Raw genomic sequence first — 23989 nt, 5'->3', positions numbered from 1 at the left:
AAAAGGAAAATCTTTTTTTTTTGGGAAAAAAATATTAAAAAATAAAATATATTTCAAATTTCAATATAATTTAGTGTCCACAAAAATGTGTACTCTTACATTATTAATGGAGATTTCATGTCCACTTATTTTTGTTTTATTTCTCTAGTGGATAAAATATTTTTTTATTTAATTTAATAATTTATTTTAATTTAAATTTATTATTAAATTGAAATTATTCAAATCTAAATATTGAAAAGATTTAAAAGTCAAATTTAGAATTAACTTTAATATTTTTATGACTTTGATTCAATTAATTCAAATTTGACCGATAAATTTTTCAAGAAATTGATATTTTGAGTGAGAAATGCATATCTTAATTTGAATATAATTTAAAATTTATTTTCTCCTATAAAAAAATTGATATTTAATTTTTTATATATTAAAAAAAAGATTAATTATAGAATTACTTGAATTCTATGCAATAAGAAAAAAATACTCAATTATTAAGTTATTGTTTAATGATTAAATAATTTACTTATTTTTTAATTATGAAAGTAATGAATAAGTTTATTTTTTAATAAAATTAAAAAATGAGCAAAGTTGAATGGACAAAGCTCAGGGGAAAATAGCTTTCATCTAATGAATTTTCTAATATATATTAATATATATATAGAAAGAGGTGGGGAAGATGCTTTTCCGTGCGGATGGACCTGGAGGCGGGGTTGTTAGCTTATGACACCTTTGTACCCTCGTACCAATCTTGTCTCTCACAATTTAATAATTATTAAATAAATATTATTTTTTAAATAAAAATTATTATTATTATTATTATTATTATTTAGTTTAACCACTATCTGCAGAAGCAATTTCAGATTTGAAACGTGGAGAAGTGTCCATCCATCCATTCATTTCACAGTCTCATGTTCAGAGGGGCACCCTTCAGCCTTCTTGGGGATTGATTAGAAATTAATAATTTAGGTTTTGTTTTATTATTGCATCTTCGAACAGATGGCAATAGTGTATTACAAGTGAAATTATTTCGCATGATGTTACAAATTATTATTATTATTATTATTATTATTATTATTAAATAGGAAAAAACAAAAGCTTGTAGTTAATTATTTAAACAATATGAATAGCATAAATGAAATTGTGGATTATAAAAAATGAAATTATAGAATTTTAAAAATTAGAGAATTGAAATTGAGAGAATTCGATAATTGAAAAAATATTAATATATATAACCGTTGGTTGTTTAATAGTCAACTTTTGGACCGTTAAGCGGCCAACATAAAGGAGGGGAGGAGGGTGGTTGTTGAGCTATTAGAGTCGCCCCGTAATGACTTATTGACCAACCAAAGAGCATTACGTAGCACTTTTCAATTAATCTCTTTATTACAAATTAAAAAAACTAAAATAAAATGAACTTTGAAATTGATTAGGCTAGGTCATATAACCAATCCCTGTAAGCCGATGCATGAATCATAATCATTAATCCAAGTCAGCGTTAATTTAGTTCATAATTCAAATCAACTCATGATCGAGTTTACTTTTACTTATCTTGTTTGATAAAGATAGAGTTTTTTTTTATTCATCTCAAATTATAATCCACTTTCATTTTAAAAAGTAGTTAATACATCAATTTTTAATATATTTAATATATATTTTATCAATAAATATACTATTAATTAATTGTAATTAGAGTCATTAACATGAGTAATGTAGTATTAATTAAATATATTAAAAAAAGTAAAATTTATTATTTTCATATATTAAAATCTCATTTGTTATTGAAGTTAGGATGTTGTAAAAAAATAATTTTTTTAATATTATTTAAAAATTTTTATTTAATTATTTTAAAGTTTGAAAAAATTATAAAGAAACAACTATTTAATACTGTGCTAAATGATTAAAAAAATTATAGAAACATAGTCATTGTTAAACTTTAAAAAAAAAATTAAAAATGAGAAAAATGCATCAAAAGAAGGGTGTTTAGAAAGGAGAGGGTACATGATAAAGCCGTTGGTGGAATTGGGTTGATTGACATTCTAGAGAAATAGAGCACAACTTAAAAAAATTTGTAAAAAATTGTAAGATTTTGTCTGTAGTTTTAATAATTAAATAGGTCAAAATTAATTTTTAATGTGATTGATATTAAGTGATATTTATTTTAATTAAAATAAATATTAATTCTAATTTCATAAGAATTATTTGATGAATATATCAGATTTAGTGTATATATATATAAGTTGGTCATCTCTCTACTCATAAGTTTATATATATTTTCTTTCATAAATTTTAAAATATTAGGGTCATCGTAAGAAAACTTTTCATCATTAAAGTTTTGTATATGAATAATGAAGGGTTAAAAGGCAGAAATCAGTTTATCAAATCAAAGGGTCTCTCTAAACAACTAATATGGCTCAATCAAAACTCTACATCAGATACACTTTATAAATCTGTAAGAATTTATTTATTCAAAATTCATTTTTTTAGGTGATAGTTGAGTCTTATATTTTTTATTCACATTATATTTATAATTTATTATAATATATTAAAATTATTTTACATGTGGTATCAGAACTCTAGATTTTGAACAATTAAATTGCATTATTAAATTTATGATGATGAACATGATATTGAAATTCTTGCTTCTTGTTAGATATGGGTAGAATTAAAGTGTAGATCGTGAAGTTTAATGGTTAAAGTTAATAATTAAAATAATAATAATAATAAAATTTAGCTAAATTAAGTTTTAGACGTGAGGATTATTAATACAACAAAAAAAATTATGTTATACAGAAATTTAAGTTTTGGATCAAGTTCTTTCAAAAGAAAGAAAATTAAAAAAAAAATAAAATAATAAATAAATATATCAAAGTGGTCAAATTATTTTGGCCATGAATTTCAAAGCATGTGGAAACATGTTTATGATGGAATATGCTTAAAATAAATTAATAAATAAATTAAAGTTTTGGTCCAAATTTAATTTAGCCATAAAAGTTCAACACGTTGAAAGAAATGTGTTGGAAGGAATTTTTTTTGGAAACATGTTCTCTCGAAAGTAAGGAAAGCGAAAAAAAAAAAAATTTTCTACCCAATATAATTAAGATTTGTAATTAAAGCTAATGATTAAACAAATATTAAATTTATTAAGATACAAAATTTATATGCATGACTTATATTATTTACTTTAATTTGTTAGTCATCAAAGTGATCAAATTAAAATAAAATAAAATTAACAGTTTGTTAGTCAACAAGGTGGCTCAATTATGATGAAAAATGGATTAATTGATACTCATGATGCATTAGAATTTAAGGATTTTACACAAAGGTAAATCAATTATTTTATTATATAAATAGTAAAAATTATAGAGACAATAATATTTTGTCAAATATATATTGAATGTCCAAAGATAACATATATGTTTGATGTATTATTTGTCCAATCAAGTTTAAAGGCATTTAATTTATGAAAGTATATTATAATATCTACCCAAATGAGAACTGTACTATACTCTAATTGTTTAACTTGTCTGAATCTATTTTAATTTGAGTATGTATATATTATTTTGCAGCTATTACTCCTCATTCGCAAGCTTCATCTGTTATTGCATTCAATGGGTTAAACTTCTCTAAATAGTGTAAGCAAGTCAAGTTCTATTTAAGTGTCTTGGAACTTGACTTAGCATTATTGAAAGACAAACCTACTGCTATTGTAGATACAAGTAGCGAAGAAGATAAGTTGTACCATAAGCAATGGGAACGGTCAAATAGATTAAGCCTAATGTTTCTGCGAATTACTATTGTCAACAATATTAAGGCAACAATTCCACAAACTGAAATGCAAAAGAATACCTTAATTTTGTGGAAGAACGATTTCATTCTGCAAACAAGTCACTCACTGGTACTCTAATGGCACAACTCACAACCATAAAGTATAATGGGTCGAAGAGTATGCACAAGCACATTTCAGGGATGAGTGATATTGCAGCAAGGCTAAAGACATTAAGAACCGATGTGGATGATTCCTTCTTGGTGCATTTCATTCTAAACTCATTCCCTCCTAAATATGTGTCATTTTAAATCAATTACAACATTATTAAGGATAAGTGGAATGTTAATAAATTTGCTAGTAAGCTAATTCAAGAGGAAATGAGACTAAAGAATCAAGGAACTCATTCCGTCAACATTATGGATCAAGTAGCTAGTAAAGGGCTTAAACCAAAGGCCAACAAGTTTAAGAATAAAAAAAAAGGATGTTCAAATGGTTCTCAAGCTGAGAAAAATGAACAAATGACAGATAAGTGTTGCTTTTATAAGAAAGTAAGATATTATTAGAAAGATTGCTTGAAATGTAAAGCTTGTTTCAAAAAGAAAGGTATTTCTTATGCTTATGTATGTTTCGAATTAAACTTAATTGAAGTTCCTAATAATACTTGATAGCTTAATTAGGGATTTCTTATGATCCAAACCACAAACCCAACTAAAGACTTCCTTTTTATGGGGAACCATATGAAAGCTCCAATTGAAGACATAGGGACTTATCGTTTGATCTTGGGTAATGTTTACCACTTAAATCTTTTACAAACTATCTATGTACCTTCAGTTTCTAATAATGTTATTTCTATTTTCAAAACTTGATGAATTTAATTTTAATGTTAAGTTTGGACATAGATGTTTCAGTTTATTTAATAATAATAATAATAATAATAATAATAATAATAATAATAATAATAATAATAATAATTCTATTACTGATTCTGCGATTCTTACTGATTGGTTTATATAGACTAAAACTTGATGATAATTTTATTGAATCCTTACTTGTCACTTATAGCAATGTTGGGATTAAGCTTAGTAGATTGAATGAAAATTCTGTTTTCTTATAGCATAAATGTTTCGGTCATATATTCAAAGAAATATTAGAGAGATTGGTAAAGAATGTGATTCTACCGAGTCTAAATTTTACCGATCCTGATGTGTGTATAGATAACAATAAGGGAAAGCAAACAAAACACAATAAAAAAGAAGTCATAAGAAGCAGTCAGCTTCTTAAAATTATACACACTTAAATAGGTTTAGGTTCAAACAAGCTTGTGATAAAGTTTACTTTTATTTATCTTGTTTTATAAAGATAGATTTTTTTTTTATTCATCTCAAATTATAATCCACTTTCATTTTTAAAGTTGTTAATATATTAGTTTTTAATATATTTAACGTATATTTTATCAACAAATATACTATTAATTAATTAATTGTAATTAGAGTAATTAAATGAGTAATATAGTATTAATGAAATATTTTTTTGTAAAAAAAAAAGCAAAATTTATTATTTTCATATATTAAAATATCGTTTGTTATTGAAGTTAGGATGCTAAAAAACTTTTTTTTTTGAAAAAAGTATTTTTTTTTCAATATCATTAAAAAAAATTTTAAAGTTGTAAAAAAGTTAAAAAGAAAAAAACTATTTAACACTATGCTAAAGGATTAAAAAAATTATAGAAACATAGTTATTGCTAAACAAAAAAAAAAAAAAAAAAGAGAAAAATTGCACTAAAAGAAGGGTGTTTAGAAAGAAGAGAGTACATGATAATGTCGTTGGTGGAAATTGGGTTGATTGACATTTAGGGAAAAAGAGAGCAATTTTTAAAAATTTGTAAAAAAAAAAATAAACAATTAAAAAAGAGAATCAAAGACATATAAGATGGATTCAAGCTTCCACCTATAGGAGTTCTACTATGCCTTCTCCTAGTTTGTCTGGCATTTTCAAGGACCCTATCTTTCTTGGCTGAAGAAGTGGTTTCCTAGGTTTCAAGCATCTGCTTATTTGTTTGGAGTCTGTTGATCATGGCCGAATGATTGCTTGCTTGCTTCCTGTTTGGTGCAACTTTCCAGCATTTATGCTTTGTTGAGTGAGCTGTGGCTACTGATGGTAGTTGAAGATAATGGTGTAAACAAGCTAAGTCGAGCCAAGCCAAGTCAAGTTTTAGCTCGTTTAGGCTTGGCTTGTTAGTACTAATTTAGGCTCAAGCTCGGTTTGAGCTTTAACATTCAGATTCGAGCTCAGCTTATTCGAAATATATTAAATTCAAGCTCCATTCGAATTTGGCTCGTTTTAAGTTCATTTATTATATTAATGAGCTAAATTCGAGCTTCGCTCGTGTTAATCTTGATAAGCTCATTAAAATGAAGTTGAATGTAAACTCAATAAGCTCAAGTTTGACTTTTAGTACGATAAGCTCAATTTCAAATTCAATAAGCTTGAGCTAGGGTTCAAATTTGATAAGCTCAAGCTTGACTATTATTGTGCATATTTTAATTTACAATTTTTTTCATAATACATTATTACATGAGTTCATAGTCATTAATAGTAGAAAATAATAAGAAAAAAATAGTTTATAACACATTACAACTAATTTTAAAATAACACAAATTACAATAGCACTATAATTCAAATAAACTAATTATTTTTTATTCTTTTAATTCAAAATTATATAGTTTTAAAATTACACTATAAATTTTATATAATTATAATTAAATTATTATTTTATTTTTCTAATGATATTCTAATAAAATATATTACTTTTTGCATTATTAATTAATTCATATTGTTAATAAATTAATTTATTAATTTTATATATAAATATATTATAATTTGATTTTTTTACTATTTTTATGCTTAATTAAGTTTAAAAGATTAAATATATTAGATTATTTAATTTATTAAATTATATTTAATACTTTACACCTTTTACTAATAATTTATTTAAGATATAAATACTTTAATTTGTATGAAGTAAGTAGATAATATTAAGTAAAACAACAATCATGAAAGCACATATTTAAGTTTAAAAAAATATATATAAAGGCGGCTAGTGCTAAATTTGAACTTAACATTTTAAAAATTTACAGTTTAGAGAGAAATATTATAAAGAAAGAGACTAGGAGAGGGATAATATAAAGAGCAATAATAATATATAGATAGATTAGTTAATGTTAATAGAAAAAATATGTGAGATATTGCAAAGAGAGAGAGAAAAAAAATAATAATGGTTACTTGAATTCTAATCCTTTAAAAGTTCAACATAATAAAAGAAAGAGAAAGAGAGGGAGATAGAGATGGGTTCATATATTAAATTGCATGGCCACAACTAAAATTATGTAGTTAAGTTTTAATTTATTTATTACTTTAATATGAATAAAATAGTTTGTACTTATTATAACAATATTCTAGATTATTTCTCATATAAGAATTAACTTTATTTTTTCATAAAAATTATATTTAAATTACAAATTATTATATTTTATAAATGCACTTTTATTTTGATTATATCATAATTTTATATAATATTTAATAATATATTATTTTGTTATATTGAGAGCATATATTCTAATTTTATTTTTATGCAAATTAACTTTTTTTCAAAAAATATATATTTTATGTATTGATTATATTATAATTTTAAACAATGTATTTTTTATATATTATTTTTAAAACAATCATAAATAAAATAAATATATTTGTAATATTATAAATTATAATTACTAATATAAATTTTTTTATATATAAATAAGCCCATTAACGAGTTTATATATGAGCTTATTTACAAACTTATTTAGGAGTTAATTCACAAGCTTTTCTAATGAGCTAGATCGTGAATCTCTTTAATGAGTCAGATCACAAGTCTGATTAATGAGTCAACTCGCAAACCAGTAAATAAGCCAAATTTAAACTTTCAAGTCAAATACTGATGAGTTTAAGTTCTGCTCATTCATTAAATGAATCTAAAATTCAAACTCGAACTCAATAATGAGCTGAATTTTATCTAATGGAATCTTGAACAGCTCTCATTTATACCCTAGCTGGAGATTTCGCCGCGGTTGGCGATAGTGTCCGACAGTGTTGCTGGTGCTTTTCCGGGTCGTGAGTTCCGATCTCCATCGGCTATCTAGGCCAAAGGTTCTGTTGTATGATTAAGCCTTTGACCTTTCTTTCTAAGCCTCAGTTAGGTAGTGATTAGATGCTTTGGCTTGGTTTTTAGACATGGAATTACGGTACTTGGCTTTATGAGAAATGACAATCACTTCGGAAGAAAAAAAGAACTACTTGTTTTCATATGTTGTCCTTTGGTTACATATTTGGTTACTTTTTTATTTAATGGCAATAGAAGAATTGCATTAAAATGTCATAAAAGCTTTAATACAATTTCCAACTCTTCTTCCAAAAAATTACAGCATAAATAAAGAGATAAATAAAGACAACAACATCAGGAATTTTAAATAAATTTGGATTATCAAATGAATTGATTTCTAAAGTTTTTTTTTTCTTATTTGCACTGTTTTTATTTTTTATTTTTTCAGAATTTTCAAATTTTTTTTTTATAAATTTACAAACTTTAAATCGATTAATGTTGATATGTTGAATTACATAGAAAAAATTGTAATAAGAAAAAAAATATTTACTAAGACTATTTATTTTATGAAATTTTTAGAAAAATATTTTTTAAAAATCATTTTTAATATTTTCTAGTGTTTGAAGCACTCAAAAAATGATTAATTAAAAATATTTTTCTGATTAAAGGAAAAACAAAGGCCTTTTCAACGGTACTATCAAATGACATTCTTTATTTTTTTAAAAGAGTAAGTTATTTTTTATTTTCTAAACTTTGATAATCCTATTAAAATATGAAAACACTTATATATAAATGAAAAAAACACATATTGTTAGTTTAACATTACAACTAAATAAAAAAAATATTTTTAATGAAAATATTTTTAAAAAATATTTTTTATAAAAAATATTTTTTATATATAAGTTATTTTCTATAAAATAAATGAAATCTAAAAATAGTGTTATAATTGCTAATAGAGTTAGTTTAATTGGTAAAATTCATTCAATTTTGCGATTAATATGAGAGTTCAAGTTTTAATAACTTTCTTAGTGAAAAATCTATAATTTCTTTTTGTAATCCTTAATGAAAATAGTGTTTAAGAAAGTGGGGCAATAATGGAGTTGTTGATGAGATATCACTGTTAATCTTACGAAATAAATAATTAATTTTAAATGAATAAAAAATTATGAAAAACTAAAAAAAAATGATTTGCACTTCTGATGTTCAGTGCCAAATTATATATATATATATATATATATATATATATATATATATATATATATATATATATATATATATATTACTAATATTACTAAGTACTAACATGCATCCTTTTAATTTAATCACTTAAAATATTTTTTGGTAATTTATTGTTTTGATTTATAAATTTTTTAAAATTAATTATTTTTTAAAAATACCTTCATATTAATTCTTGTACACTGTTAATAAAAATTATTAACAAACATTTAGTAATGTACATAAATTTTATAATTTAAAATTTTTAATAATATTTTCATATTGATTTACAGCGTTATTATACATAATATTATATATATTATTTATTATTTTATATATTATTTTATGATCTAAATATATTATTTTAATATTATTTATTATTTTAATATTATATACAAAATTATGTTAAAAAGACATTGTCAAAGCCTCAATTTATTGTAGTGTTTAATTGAATAAAATTTAGAAATAATAAAGTCTATTAACATTAATAAATTTTTTTTTTACATTTTGTATAGAATAAAAACATGTATACAAAAAAGATATATACTTTTTTTTTTATAGATGAACCTAAATATAAATATATATAAAAAGAAAATAAAAACATTTAGGGGAATATTTCTTTTAAGTGTGGTGTGTGTTGTTACATTGAATGTGAGAAAATTTGCAAATTAATATAAGAGAACATGACATACAAAAATTTTAAACAATAATGAAAATTAAACGATAATGAAAATTAAACAATAAATCAACATTTACATGTGTTATACTGTCATTAGGTAAAAGGAAACAAGAACTTAGCTCTACTTCAGATCAAGTGTTATACCTGTAGTTATTCAACAAAGTCAGACTAGATAAAATTAGTCAACTCGATTTTGATTACTTATTAGTTAGACACCTCTCTTGTTGCAATTTGGTATTCCTTCCCTTCCATGTGTTATAGATGTAAGTGTAGCAAGCATCCATAAGAAAAGAAGACATGAAATTCTCTTGGGTTAAACGCTTATTAGCCTTGAAAAGCAACAAAATTGCATTCTTATTCCATACTGCCTTCAATGTCTTTTCCTATTCCAACTATACCAACCAGCCTTTTCTCCCCCTTCTCAGTCCACTCCAAATTTAGCTTACTTCTCCTTGTCCAAATTTAGCCACCCATCTTTCTCATATGTAGGGTTTAGGGTTCACCTCTGTCATATACTCCTCTTTATTTGAACGATTTAATATTTTCTTCATGCAATTCCCGAAGAGGTATGGTATCCCTTGTAAACAGATCCAAATCCTCCCTGACCCAACTTTCTTTAACTCCAAAAGTTTTTGGTAGATGAAACAAGATCCTGGTAAGAATTATCTTCTTGGACCTGCTTCTCTTTCAATCTCATCGTTCATTGATGTTAAGTTCATTTTCTCTGTTGTCTGTTCACCCTACTTCTTCCTTATCCAGAAAATAAGGAAGGAATAAATGTTGGAGTTGTTTAGGCCCATAAAACCTCCTTCACCCTGCTAACATGCCATATTTAACTCAAAACCAAGCTTTAACACCAATTCAAATAACAATGCCAAACGAGTTCCAGGTAACTTGTACAGCCCAGTGGAACTATCCAAAACCCCTGAAAAGGTTGGGACACTAATTTTTGGTGGGGAAACGGCCGGGAAGAGAACAATAAGAATCAAGATTTCACCAAGTGAAGAAGGGGGCAAACCATCAACAACTATGCACGAATCCGTCACGCAACAGCACTAGAAAGCATTTAGACACCAAGCCAACATAAGAAGTAATCACAATAAATAACAGGTCAGTTGTTGCACAAAATAGATGTGCATAATCACATTTTTGAACATGGTGACAGTTTTGCAATTTGCTGTATCAATTTGACAAACTTGTGTCTTAGTAGAGTAATTTTCAAGTACCCCACTTGCCACTTGTCTCAGCTGTGCATTCATGCCCTGAGTTCTACTAAACTAGGAAACAAAGGGGAGAAACATGCATCCTAGATTAAAAAAGGGTGAGACAACAGTATCGTAAAGAAAACAAAGAAAATCACAACAAATAAATTCAGAATAATTTCAACGGGATGACAATCGTCCACCAAATCAAGGAAGTAGAAACACTCACAAGAAAAAGATTCGCAGTTTAGCCCAGTACATACAATGGTTTCTCATTGCTCAAAAATACTTTGGTCCTGAATTTTATAAAATCAGCAGTTTAGAGTGTTTCCACTTTCCTGTTTCTTATGTTCTTTAGAGGCATACTTTAGCCAATAGAGGACCTAAAGGTTAAATTTTTATAAAGCCAATGGGGCAAAGTGATGGATTTTGTAAAAAGAAGACATAGGTGTTTATTACAAATTTTGCCATGGAATATCACTGCTGTATTTTATAGTGACCAATTTGAGAAAAAAATGAACTCTCAGCCCAAGACCGACCAAACATGTCCCAAAAAAATGCCGCAAAATCTTTAGCAAACAAGAAATAATCATGAAAACAGATGGAGATGTATCACTTCCATGCACTTGCAATGTTGTTGGACACTTTGAAAATCATGAGAAGAAACAGAAATTGAAGTAGATGAGAGAAGATAACTATTCAAAAAAAATACAACACATGATACATACAGAAGCAAAGTTTTCTTCACAATATATCTCATTTTATACCCTAAAGCGCCACTTGATTTGAGTAATTTGGTACAAGGTCCCTCAGTGATTAAGCTTGGGTTGAGAGGGAAGATGAATTGAGAATAGTTAGTGATTGTTAATTACAAGAAACCAATCACAGATCTTGCTTTTTACAAGAAACAATCCGGCTACTTAACCCACCAAGAAAAAGGGAAAAAAAAAATTAAAGGATATTCAAGAAGATCATCAATCAAAGAAAATAAAGAAAATTTTACCTGTAAATGGAAATTGCAGAAGAGGAAAAGAATTTTTTTTTTTTCTTCTAATACTGTAATTAAAGGGGAAAAAACATGAAAGAAATTGAAGATAAAGAGGAAATTAGCAAGTACACCCAAGCTGGAGAATGTTTCTGTAAATGGAAATATATAGAAAACTCTCAGCAGTGATACGGGGAAATCCTGAAAGAGCTAAGAATCTGAACATATGCTTAAAACGATTTTTAAAAAAATAAAAAAAGAATCTATACCCACACTAACAGTAACAGAAAAAGACCTTGCAAAGAACCCTAGGTGAAGAAATTAAGAGGCGAAGAAAGAAAGAATAGTTGATGAGAGAACCTACCAGTGGCAATCTAGGCTACAAATCCAAGCTCATTTACAAGAAGCAGAAGGCACGAGGATTGACCAGTACAGATGTCTAGTTTCAGCCATTGCTTTGCTTTTCTCTGGTGCTGTCCTTTTTGGCGCAGTTGTCACTGTAAATTCAAGGCCACCAATGGCATTAAACGAAAGAAAGAGAAAGAGAAAGAGCTTATCAACTTAACCTAGTTGATGAATGAAAAAGAAAGATTCTTTTTATGGCCAAACAATGAATAAGGTGACTGTGTGAAAACTTCTCGCTTTGGTTTTGGTAGATAAAATGGAAAATATAATAAAAGAAAATTCTTTTTTTTGGGAAAAAAATATAAATAAATAAAATATATTTCAAATTTCAATATAATTTAGTGTCCACAAACAAGTGTACTATTACATTATTAATGGAGATTTCATGTACACTTATTTTGTTCTTTTTGTTTTAGTGGACAAAATATTTTTTTATTCAATTTAATAATTTATTTCAATTTAAATTTATTATTAAATTAAAATTATTCAAATCCAAATGTTGAATAGATTTGAAAGTCAAATTTAGAATTAAAATCGATATTTTATGACTTTGAGTCAATCAATTCAAATTTCACTGATAAATTTTTCAAGAAATTGATATTTTGAGTGAGAAATGCATATCTTAATTTGAATATAATTTAAAATTTATTTTCCCTTATAAAAAGTTGATGTTTAATTTCTTATATATTAAAAAAAACTAGATTAATTATACAATTACTTAAATTCCTATGCAATAAGCAATAATCACTCAATTATTAATTATATTTACTAAGTTATTGTTTAATGATTAAATAATTTATTTATTATATAATGTTCTTTTATTAAAAATTTTAAAATTTTATCTAAAATCTCCATTTAATTTCAGTGTGACTAATTTCTTTTTTTTAGAAAGTAAATAATTTCTTAAACAAGGTAAAAAAAATGTAATATAAAAATTAATGATGATAATTAATTACAATAAATTTTTAACAGTTGAAAAAATATCTTGATTAAGATAAAAATATGATACTAGTATTTTTAAATTTAATAGCTAATCTAACAGTTATTTTTATCAAATAATTTTCTTTTAAATTATTATATAAATAGTTAATCATTAATAATTAATATCTAATAAAATAGTCAATAATTATTAAAATAACTAACAACTACTAAAATAGTTAATATTATCAAATAAGGCCTAATTTATCTAAACTTTTTAATTTAAGTTCAAATGTGTCATTTCCATATGAAAGTAATGTATATGTTTATTTTTTAATAAAATTAACAAATGAGCAAAGTTAAGATGGACAAAGCTCAGGAGAAAATAGCTTTAATCTAATGAAATTTCTAATATATATTAATATACATTAATTATTTTTTCCGTACATATGGACATGCAGGCTGGGTTGTTAGCTTATGACACCTTTGTACCCTCGTACAGTCGTACCAATTTTGTCTCTCACCATTTAATAATTATTAAATAAATATTAATTTTTAAATGAAAATTATTATTATTATTATTATTTAGTTTAACCACTATATGCAGAAGCAATTTCAGATTTGAAACGTGGAGAAGTGTCCATCCATCCGATTCATTTCACAGTCTCATGTTCAGAGGGGCACCCTTCAGCCTTCTTGGGGATTGGTTAGAAATTAATAATTTAGGTTTTGTTTTATTATTGCATCTTCGAACAGATGGCTATAGTGTATTATAAGTGAAATTATTTCGCATGATGTTACAAATTATTATTATTGTTATTATTATTATTATTATTATTATTATACAAATTAAAGTGGAAAAAAAAAGCTTGAAGTTAATTATTTAAACAATATAAATAGTACAAATGAAAATGTGGATCATAATAAATGAAAATATAAAATTTTAAAAATTAGAAAATTCAAATGGAGAGAATTTGAAAATTGAAAAAATGTTGATATATATAATCGTTGGTTGTCCAATGGTCAACTTTTGGACCGTTAGGCGGCCAACATAAAGGAGGAGGAGGAGGGTGGTTGTTGAGCCATTAGAGTCGTCCCGTAACGTCTTATGGACCAACCAGAGAGCATCACGTAGCACTTTTCAATTGATCCCTTTAGTACAAATTAAAATAAAAAATAAAATTGTAACAACCCTGAAAAAAAAAAATGATATTGAAGGGATATTGGCGTGTGACAGTGGGTTTCCCATCACGGCCACACTTTTGATTTCCCATTCTCTCTCTTCTCTCCTCACCTCCCCTCCCTCTCTTCTTCTTCTTTCTTTCTCCGGTGACCGGCCGGCGACCTCCCAAGCAGCTCCCCACGTGGCGACCCTCCGGCGGCCATAACCACCGTAAGCGGCAAGAGGGAGAAGAGAGAAAACATGCGCCTGATGGCGTGGTTTCCCGGAGCGATTCCGGCTTCATCCGACGTCCGATCAAGGCGATTCAGGTGGCGTTGGAAAGCTTGTTCCGAGAGCTTTCTTTTGATACCAAATTTGCAGCATATGGAGGAGAGAAGTTTCGGGTTTTTCAAGCTTTTTCGTCAGATCTACGACGATCCGATCGTTGGATCGACGATCCAAGACCATCTATGGACTGAGGAAGAGGAGAGGGACATGGTGGTATGATCAGATCTGGCAAATGTCGCCAACAGCCGTGCCACCGTCTTGTGGTGGTTCCGGCGGTGGCTCCGGTGGGCTATGGAGATAATTCAACTTCCAGAGGCTTCCTCATAAATTTTTGGAATTTTTGAGACACAGATAAACTTCGAGTAAGACAATTTTTATTATTTCTCTGTCTGTGGAGCATAAATACAGTGTTTCTTAAACAGGAAAAATTGGAGAAAAATTCTAAGAAAAATATATGATGAAAGTAAAATTATTTGGAGATATTCTATGGTGTTTGTTGAATTTTTGAGTGATTGTAGAATATTTTTGAAAAATATAGATGGAATTTAGTTAGATTTTTAGCATATGGACATATAAGATTATTTGAAATTAAGATAATTAAATTTTATATAATTGGTTGAAGCTTGAGGATGGAGGTTTAAATATGTGAATATTTAATTAGGTTGAATTAAAAATATATTAGATGTTGGAAACTTATAGAATCGAGTAAAATTCTTAAATAAAATATTCAAGGGTGATTAGAAAATTATAATTCATTTTGCAATAGCCTTATAATATTATTAAGGACCGCGGAGCAAAATTTTAGAATTTTTAGAGCTTGTTTGAGTGCATTTTTGAAAAATATCAATTATAGGGACTAAAACGTAATTTTTAAGGTTTTGAGTATTGTCTGATTTGGAGGGCCCAGGAGGGGCCATGTGATATTGATGAGATGTGGTTGTGGAAATTGAGAATTTAGAAGTGTTATTTGAGCCTTTTTGCAGGTTGGGTAGGTCCCAGGTATAGGGGAAACTCTGCCGGATTTTCGGCATGAATTAGGCTGTTTATTGCCTCTTTAGAGTTTTATCTTAACTTAGTACTAATAAAATTTATAATTTAATTATTAGGTGATCGAGGTCAGCTATTTTTCTGCATCCAGCAGCCACAATAGTCATCGGTGTACTGTGAGTAAAATATTAATTTTAATTGTAATTTCAATATTATTATATATTCAAGCATGCCCATGCATCACTTATATGCATATATTTATGTAGTTAAACTCTAGGCACCATTTATGTTGTATTCATAAGTGTTAACGTGCCATGGATGTTGTTGTGGTAATTTGGAGCAGTGTGCGTGCGTTGGCGTGCGTGTGATGTGGTGTGGACTATGGATAGGACGGGTAGTCACGGCTTGAGTTCTTCGCTGGGACCCGATCCTTCGGAGGGTAGTCACGGCTTGAGTTCTTCGCTAGGACCCCCGATTTGGTTTATTAAGCGAAAGTCCGGTTTGAGTTCTTCGCTGGCACCAGGTTGGATTTAAGAGAGCTGTATAGGGGATCAGCTCCCATATATTATGATTGATATTACAGGGTGTGTGAGTGCTCCAAATTACCTTTTTGATGTTATAATATGAAAATGTTGTTGATGTTGCATTTCACTCTACAGGGTGCATTAGTTTTAGATAGTTATAGAGATTATGGTTAAAATTGATATTTTACTCTCTGAGTCGAACGCTCACTCCTGTTCAATATTTTTTTCAGGCCACAGGAGGAGACATTTTTCAGAATAACCTGTCCCTTTCCTCATAGGTTATGAAAAGATTACTTAACTGTATGATTATTATCTAAATTTGTAATTTAGAACTCCGCATGTACAAGTAGTAGCATTAATCCTGTCAGAGATTACATGAACTTAAATTTTTGTATTAACAAATGAAAAATTTTTTATGAGTTTTAAACAGTTTGTAAATGAGGTAACAGGGTTGAGCGAGGCTCCCTTTATTTCAGTTTTTGATGGCTATCGGGTTGGGTTGACCCGAATAAAAATATTTTATTTTATTTAATTTTATTTACATGTTGGGCCTAAATTTTTGGGCCCTGGTTATGGATTTGAGAACAGTGAGGCTTACTACGGACCTCGGGGGCTTTATGCCGGCCCAGGTCCTAGTGCCGGTCCGGGCCATAGGTTGGGTCGTGACAAAGTTGGTATTAGAGCTTAGGCTCTAGATTCATGGGAAATAATATAATTGGGAGTGTAAAAGGAGTCTTGTTAGGATGTTACATGCAGAGTATAGGATTCTGTTTTGTCTTTTTCTGTAATTCTTTATTTCTAGATTCTACGTTATACCTCAGGAAATATAAAAATTTCTCAATTAGTGTCTTGATTTTCGTGGAGTACATAGAAATGTGAAATAGAGTTAGTAGACATGTGAGGTCCATCATGAGGATACGTACTCCAAGAAACACTATATTTTTGTTAGTATGGGTTTAAATGGTGTGCCCATTTCGTGCAAGGTACGAGTACATAAAAGTGAGTCTTGAAAGTACAGTTGGCCTAAATAAGGATGAGGATACCACTGCTGGCAATCATCAGTAGATGACCCAGTCAGAATAAGTTTTTGATAATAGAAGATTCAAGAGAGATAAGAGATTAAGAGACCTAGTCTGTCAGGACGTATCGTAGTAACTATACAATGTTCTCGAAGTCTACTCTGTAAGCTACAGATTACAGTACCGACATGAGATTATTGTGTAGAGCTGCGTGCATCTCCGTGGTGCTCCATAATGGGGGTGTTTGCGGATGGCTTCTGTTTTGGTACAGTTATGCCAGAACAGAGTTTTATATCTGCAGAGGAGTTGGGAACTCCTGGTTAGGAGTCTAGAGTTAGAATATTGAAAGGTCACAGTTGGGTGGTAACTAGAGTCAATGACTCAGTTACCCTAGCATGAGCTAGAGTTACATCAAGAGTTGCCATCAGACCAGAGGTTTCAGATTAGTTGCAAAGTAAACGTGACACTTATAGAGTGAGATCATATAGTCTTTAGTATGGAATTTTGGATCGTTTTTGTAGTACGATAGACGTTTTGCTTAGAGTTTAGTGAGAATAGTATACCTTGTATGTATCAGTAAGGAATAAAGTACAGCTCTACTACCTAGAGAAGGTCGAAACTATGAATTAATGATTTATAGAGCTATGATATGATAAGAGAGACATTAATTTGACATGGTTTTGGGTAAGGTGGTAAATGTAGTACCTTTGTTACAGCAAGTTAGGGTATAGACCTATCTTTTCAGAAGGGATCAAAGGTTATTACTGATAATGATAACTTACAAAATAATGCCCCAGATGGGACTGTAGAGTGTGGTAGAGAGTAGTTTGGCTTGGGTATCCTGCAGAGGATACAAGTTTCATTATAGGAATCATATATAATCAAATCACGATGGATGTAAATCCTTTGAATTGGATGACGGGTTTGGGTGCCCGAAATCTTAAGTTTTGGCTAATTGAGTAAACATGGAAAATAATAATAGTAACAAATAAATAAAATTACTACAAAATCAGTTTTCGAGGTAGTAAGGATATTATGTAAGCTAAAGGATAAGAATAGAGATCATACAATAAAAGTATGACTGTAATTTCCTGAGTTCTTTTCTAACTTCATATTGTTCAAAACAATAGTATAATCTAATTATAACAGTATTAAGAGAAAGTACAGAATGAAAGTTTGGACAATTGATTGCAGATGCAATATAATCTAAATGCCAGTGAAAGTACTAGCTAGAGTGGTCAAAGGACCAAATCTGAGTAGCACAGATATGTGATAACGTGGTAGAGACTCTGAAAGATATAGTTAGCAAGTACAGCTGTCATGTTAGGAAGAAGAATGGAACCAGGGATAGAATAGCCAAGTTCTATTTTGGGTATGACAAAGGAAATAAATAAAAGGACAACCTGAAGGGCGCGTAACAAAAGGAACAAAGTTAAGATATAGGGTAGGCTAAGTGTTATTATTGGCAAGGTGAATGACAAGGATGAAGAAACCGAAATGGGACCATATTAGTGAGAATAGTGATAGAGGTATAGAATCTAGTAATGTGATACTCATAGCATGATGTAGTTGAGATTGTGACAGGGGCTAAAATATAGAGCTTGGAGTTACATGATTGGATCATATTTTATCTATTCCCTATTCCTAAGGTGAAGTGAATAGCAATGGGACAAGATTCTTTGAACTTGTTAACAGTATCAAGAAGATTAGGCGAGAAATACAATAATAATGAGCAAAAGCTAGAAGTGTGCGAGGGTATTGCGGACTATCTAATTAGGCAGAGAAAAAGAAGTTAGTAAGTAGTAAGTTGAATAAAAATCAATTTAAGGGATCAAATAGGTATGATGAGTGGAAAGAATTATAGATAATGACACATAGGTTTTAGGTTAAACTTTTGAGATAGTGAGAAGATAGTAGAGGTTCATTATGAATGTCAGGCAAGCATTGTTAGTGTGATCAACAGAATCACTTTGCAGTGAAGCAATGACGACAGAACAACAGTAGGGGTAGAACGAGAAGTGATAAGTATGGGTGGTTATAAATCACTAGAAAGTTCAAGAATCAAATTAATGACCATAGATAAGGGTGGAATTAGTGTTGGAAGGATCTATTAGTGAGAGAAATATTTCAAGAATCAACAAAAGTTAAGGGCACAATATAAACGATGATAGATATGAATTATAGGTCGAGTATAAGTAAAGTTAATAAATTATAAAATATTATGTCAGGAAGGACAATGGTACGATAAAGGGTTCATGCAGATGATACCTTATAGGTAGAGCATAATTGTGCTAAGAGATGATGAAATTTGAAGAGAAAGACTAGGAAACATAGGTTAAACGTTATTATATGGACAATCGGGCGTAGTTGAATATAAGAGGATATTTTCTTTTCAAGTTTAGCTTGTGCTTTTGGTTCTAGAAGGTTATATAAGGAACAGAGACTGAGTCAAGGAGACCTAGTTATTTGAGAGTTTGGTAGGCACCAATTCATATACAATTTCGTGATATGAGAATGACTGTAAGTGCATACCTAGTGTTAAGCATGAAAGGACGATCAGAGTAATAACAGGAGTCAAATTGAGTTAGCTACTAAGGCTTGTGACTATTTTAAATTATGAGCTGGAGAGAATACTAATTGTGAATGAGTTACAGCGAATGAGATTGTTGCTAATAGGAAAAGATGAGGCTGAAGTTTGGAAAGCTATGGGCAGTATATGTGATTATATTAAGGAGAATGAACATGTGAAGTATTTTGTTTAGAATTAAGGCATGACACATATTTCCCACAGCTGTGTTAGTTCAGATGGAAGTTATAGTTTATGGGGCTCCTATCCATCCAGGATGAGCAATTTCCTACTAAGGCTAGTAAGGAATGATAATGTTCTGATAGTTAAGTTGGAAAAAGGGGGATACAAAAAGAATTTTCTGTGGTTAATTACAAGTGTTGCATAATGTGAAGAATTTGCTGATAGGGGTTAATTGTAAGATTAAAATTCTTGAAGTAATGGAACTAGTAATCAAGATAGGACTAAGAAATAAAAAGAAAGTTAAACATGATATGGAATGGACATCCTTGAAGGAAAAAGTATAAGAATGAGGGAAAACAAAGGTTAAAGAATAAGTACAGTAGGTTGGAAAGATATCAACAATACCAGAAATAGGAAAAAGGAAGTGGATAAGATCCAAAGGATAGGAAGAAAGCTTGGTATAACTAGTTATAATGATGAGGATAAGGAGGAATAGGTATGCTAGGAATGCACTAAGAGATGTTTAAAACAAGTTGTTATGAGATGATAGATTAAAAGAGTAGTAGAGCCTCGATCTGAGTGCCAATGTGTCAAAAGTAGGTCACATACTAAGAAGCTATAAGAAGAAGTCTAGATATTTCCATTCCAGAGAAGGAGTGAGAATTGATAAAGTCGCATTGGATTGAGTTGTCAGGGAATATAAACACTTTTGTTACCTAGAAGGAGAGACCCAGTTCACTTTCCAATATTGATAAATGATACACTTGGCCCTTGGAGGAGACTCTACCTGACTAGTTACATAAGATGGACAGAGGTTGGTCTAAGTACCTTAGTAATGACACAAAAGGAGATTAAAAATTTGAAATATCATGGGAGTGAGAAGATTTATAGGTATTGACCACTGAGGTTATAAGAAGAGTGAAGATCTCGAACATGATGCCTAGATTAGGTGCTACAAGAAAGCTACTCATAGGATACCATAGAATAAGGAACATAAGTTATGTCATTGGGGAAAACAGAAATTATTAAAACAAAGGAATGATGACTGAAGTCACCAAGAGACATGTTGGGGCATAATAAAAGTGAGGTAAGCACCAAAGTTGATTGAAGTTATGAGACATCAAGTCAAGAACAGTAAGGTATAGCAAATACTTGAAATATCAGAAAAATGGTCAATAAATAGTTACAAGATAAAAGCCCTCTAGAAAGAGATGATGACAAATAGAACACTATAGTAGAATCAGAGAGCGGTAGAATGTCATATATAATATATGAAGAGTTTGAAGAATAAATGTTTTACCAATCTCTGCATAGCTGGAGGAGTAATGATTGTACTTGTTCTAATAATCTTCTTTTCCATATCTCTTGTTTCTTCGAAAATTCGATGACGAATTTTTCTTAAGGGGGGAAGAATGTAACAACCCTGAAAAAAAAAATGATATTGAAGGGATATTGGCGTGTGACAGTGGGTTTCCCATTGTCACAGCCAGCTTTTTGATTAAAAAAAAAAAAATTAATTTCAAAAACGGGAGGAGGAAACCCCCCTCCCCCCATTCTCTCTTCTCTCCTCACCTCCCCTCCCTCTCTTCTTCTTCATTCTTTCTCTGGTGACCGGCCGGCGACCTCCCAAGCAGCTCCCCACCCGGCCGGCGACCCTCCGGCGACAGCCATAACCACCATAAACGGCGGCAAGAGAGGGAGAAGAGAGAGAAAACGCGCGCACAGTGGGCAGCGGCTTCCCGGAGCGATTTCGGCTGAGCGATTTCGGCTTCATCCGACGTCCGATCGAGGCGATTCAGGTGGCGTTGGAAAGCTTGTTCCGAGAGCTTTCTTTTGATACCAATTTTGCAGCAAATGGAGGTCGGATGAGTGAGATATGGAGGAGAGAAGTTTCAGGTTTTTCAAGCTTTTTCGTCAGATCTACGATAATCCGATCGTTGGATCGATGATCCGAGACCACCTATGGACTGAGGAAGAGGAGAGGGACATAGTGGTATGATCAGATCCGACAAATGTCACCGGCGGCCGGCCACCGTGCGCGGTGGTTCCGGCGGTGGCTCCAGTGGGCTATGGAGATAATTCAACTTCCAGAGGCTTCCTCATAAATTTTTGGAATTTTTGAGACACAGATAAACTTCGGGTAAGACAATTTTTATTATTTCTCTGTCTGTGGAGCATAAATACAGTGTTTCTTAAACAGGAAAAATTAGAGAAAAATTCTAAGAAAAATATATGATGAAAGTAAAATTATTTGGAGATATTCTATGGTGTTTGTTGAATTTTTGAGTGATTGTAGAATATTTTTGAAAAATATAGATGGAATTTAATTAGATTTTTAGCATATGGGCATATAAGATTATTTGAAATTAAGATAATTAAATTTTATATAATTGGTTGAAGCTTGAGGATGGAGGTTTAAATATGTGAATATTTAATTAGGTTGAATTAAGAATATGTTAGATGTTGGAAACTTATGGAATCGAGTAAAATTCTTAAATAAAATATTCATGGGTGATTAGAAAATTATAATTCATTTTGCAATAGCCTTATAATATTATTAAGGACCGCAGGGCAAAATTTTAGAATTTTTAGAGCTTGTTTGAGTGGATTTTTGAAAAATGTCAATTATAGGGACTAAAACGTAATTTTTAAGGTTTTGAGTATTGTCTGATTTGGAGGGCCTAGGAGGGGCCATGTGATATTGATGAGATGTGGTTGTGAAAATTGAGAATTTATAAGTGTTATTTGAGCCTTTTTGCAGGTTGGGTAGGTCCCAGGTATAGGGGAAACTCTGCCGGATTTCCGGCATGAATTAGGCTCTTTATTGCCTCTTTAGAGTTTTATCTTAACTTAGTACTAATAAAATTTATAATTTAATTATTAGGTGATCGAGGTCAGCTATTTTTCTGCATCCAGCAGCCACAATAGTCATCGGTGTACTGTGAGTAAAATATTAATTTTAATTGTAATTTCAATATTATTATATATTCAAGCATGCTCATGCATCACTTATATGCATATATTTATGTAGTTAAACTCTAGGCACGATTTATGTTGCATTCATAAGTGTTAACGTGCCATGGATGTTGTTGTGGTAATTTGGAGCAGTGTGCGTGCGTGCGTGTGATGTGGTGTGGACTATGGATAGGACGGGTAGTCACGGCTTGAGTTCTTCGCTGGGACCCGATCCTTCGGGGGGTAGTCACGGCTTGAGTTCTTCGCTGGGACCCCCGATTTGGTTTATTAAGCGAAAGTCCGGCTTGAGTTCTTCGCTGGCACCAGGTTGGATTTAAGAGAGCTGTATAGGGGATCAGCTCCCATATATTATGATTGATATTACAGGGTGTGTGAGTGCTCCAAATTACCTTTTTGATGTTATGATGTGAAAATGTTGTTGATGTTGCATTTCACTCTACAAGGTGCATTAGTTTTAGATAGTTATAGAGATTATGGTTAAAATTGATATTTTACTCTCTGAGTCGAACGCTCACTCCTGTTCAATATTTTTGTCAGGCCACAGGAGGAGACATTTTTCAGAATAACCTGTCCCTTTCCTCACAGGTTATGAAAAGATTACTTAACTGTATGATTATTATCTAAATTTGTAATTTAGAACTCCGCATGCACTAGTAGTAGCATTAATCCTGTCAGGGATTGCATGAACTTAAGTTTTTGTATTAACAAATGAAAAAATTTTATGAGTTTTAAACAGTTTATAAATGAGGTAACAGGGTTGAGCGAGGCTCCCCTTATTTCAGTTTTTGATGGCTATCGGGTTGGGTTGACCCGAATAAAAATATTTTATTTTATTTAATTTTATTTACATGTTGGGCCTAAATTTTTGGGCCCTGGTTATGGATTTGAGAACAGTGAGACTTACTACGGGCCTCGGGGGCTTTATGCCGGCCCAGGTCCTAGTGCCGGTCCGGCCCATAGGTTGAGTCGTGACAAAAATGAA

General features: G+C 30.0%; 2 long non-coding RNA genes across 2 annotated transcripts; one reads left to right on the top strand and one right to left on the bottom strand.

The window, feature by feature from the left end:
* Nucleotides 1-10876: 10876 nt before the first annotated feature.
* LOC110642151 (uncharacterized) lies at nucleotides 10877-12606 on the bottom strand. The gene is made up of 2 exons (XR_002492394.2): nucleotides 12344-12606; nucleotides 10877-11069 (listed from the first exon to the last, which is right to left on the bottom strand). It is a non-coding gene; the product is annotated as an uncharacterized LOC110642151 (long non-coding RNA).
* Nucleotides 12607-21793: 9187 nt separating this feature from the next.
* On the top strand, nucleotides 21794-23788 carry LOC131182290 (uncharacterized). The gene is made up of 3 exons (XR_009150576.1): nucleotides 21794-22171; nucleotides 22916-22972; nucleotides 23545-23788. It is a non-coding gene; the product is annotated as an uncharacterized LOC131182290 (long non-coding RNA).
* The last annotated feature ends 201 nt before the right edge of the window (nucleotides 23789-23989 follow it).

This window comes from Hevea brasiliensis, chromosome 8 (assembly GCF_030052815.1).
Source record: "Hevea brasiliensis isolate MT/VB/25A 57/8 chromosome 8, ASM3005281v1, whole genome shotgun sequence".
In the NCBI taxonomy this organism is placed as follows: Eukaryota; Viridiplantae; Streptophyta; class Magnoliopsida; order Malpighiales; family Euphorbiaceae; genus Hevea; species Hevea brasiliensis.
This window is presented reverse-complemented; position numbering and strand designations above follow the sequence as displayed.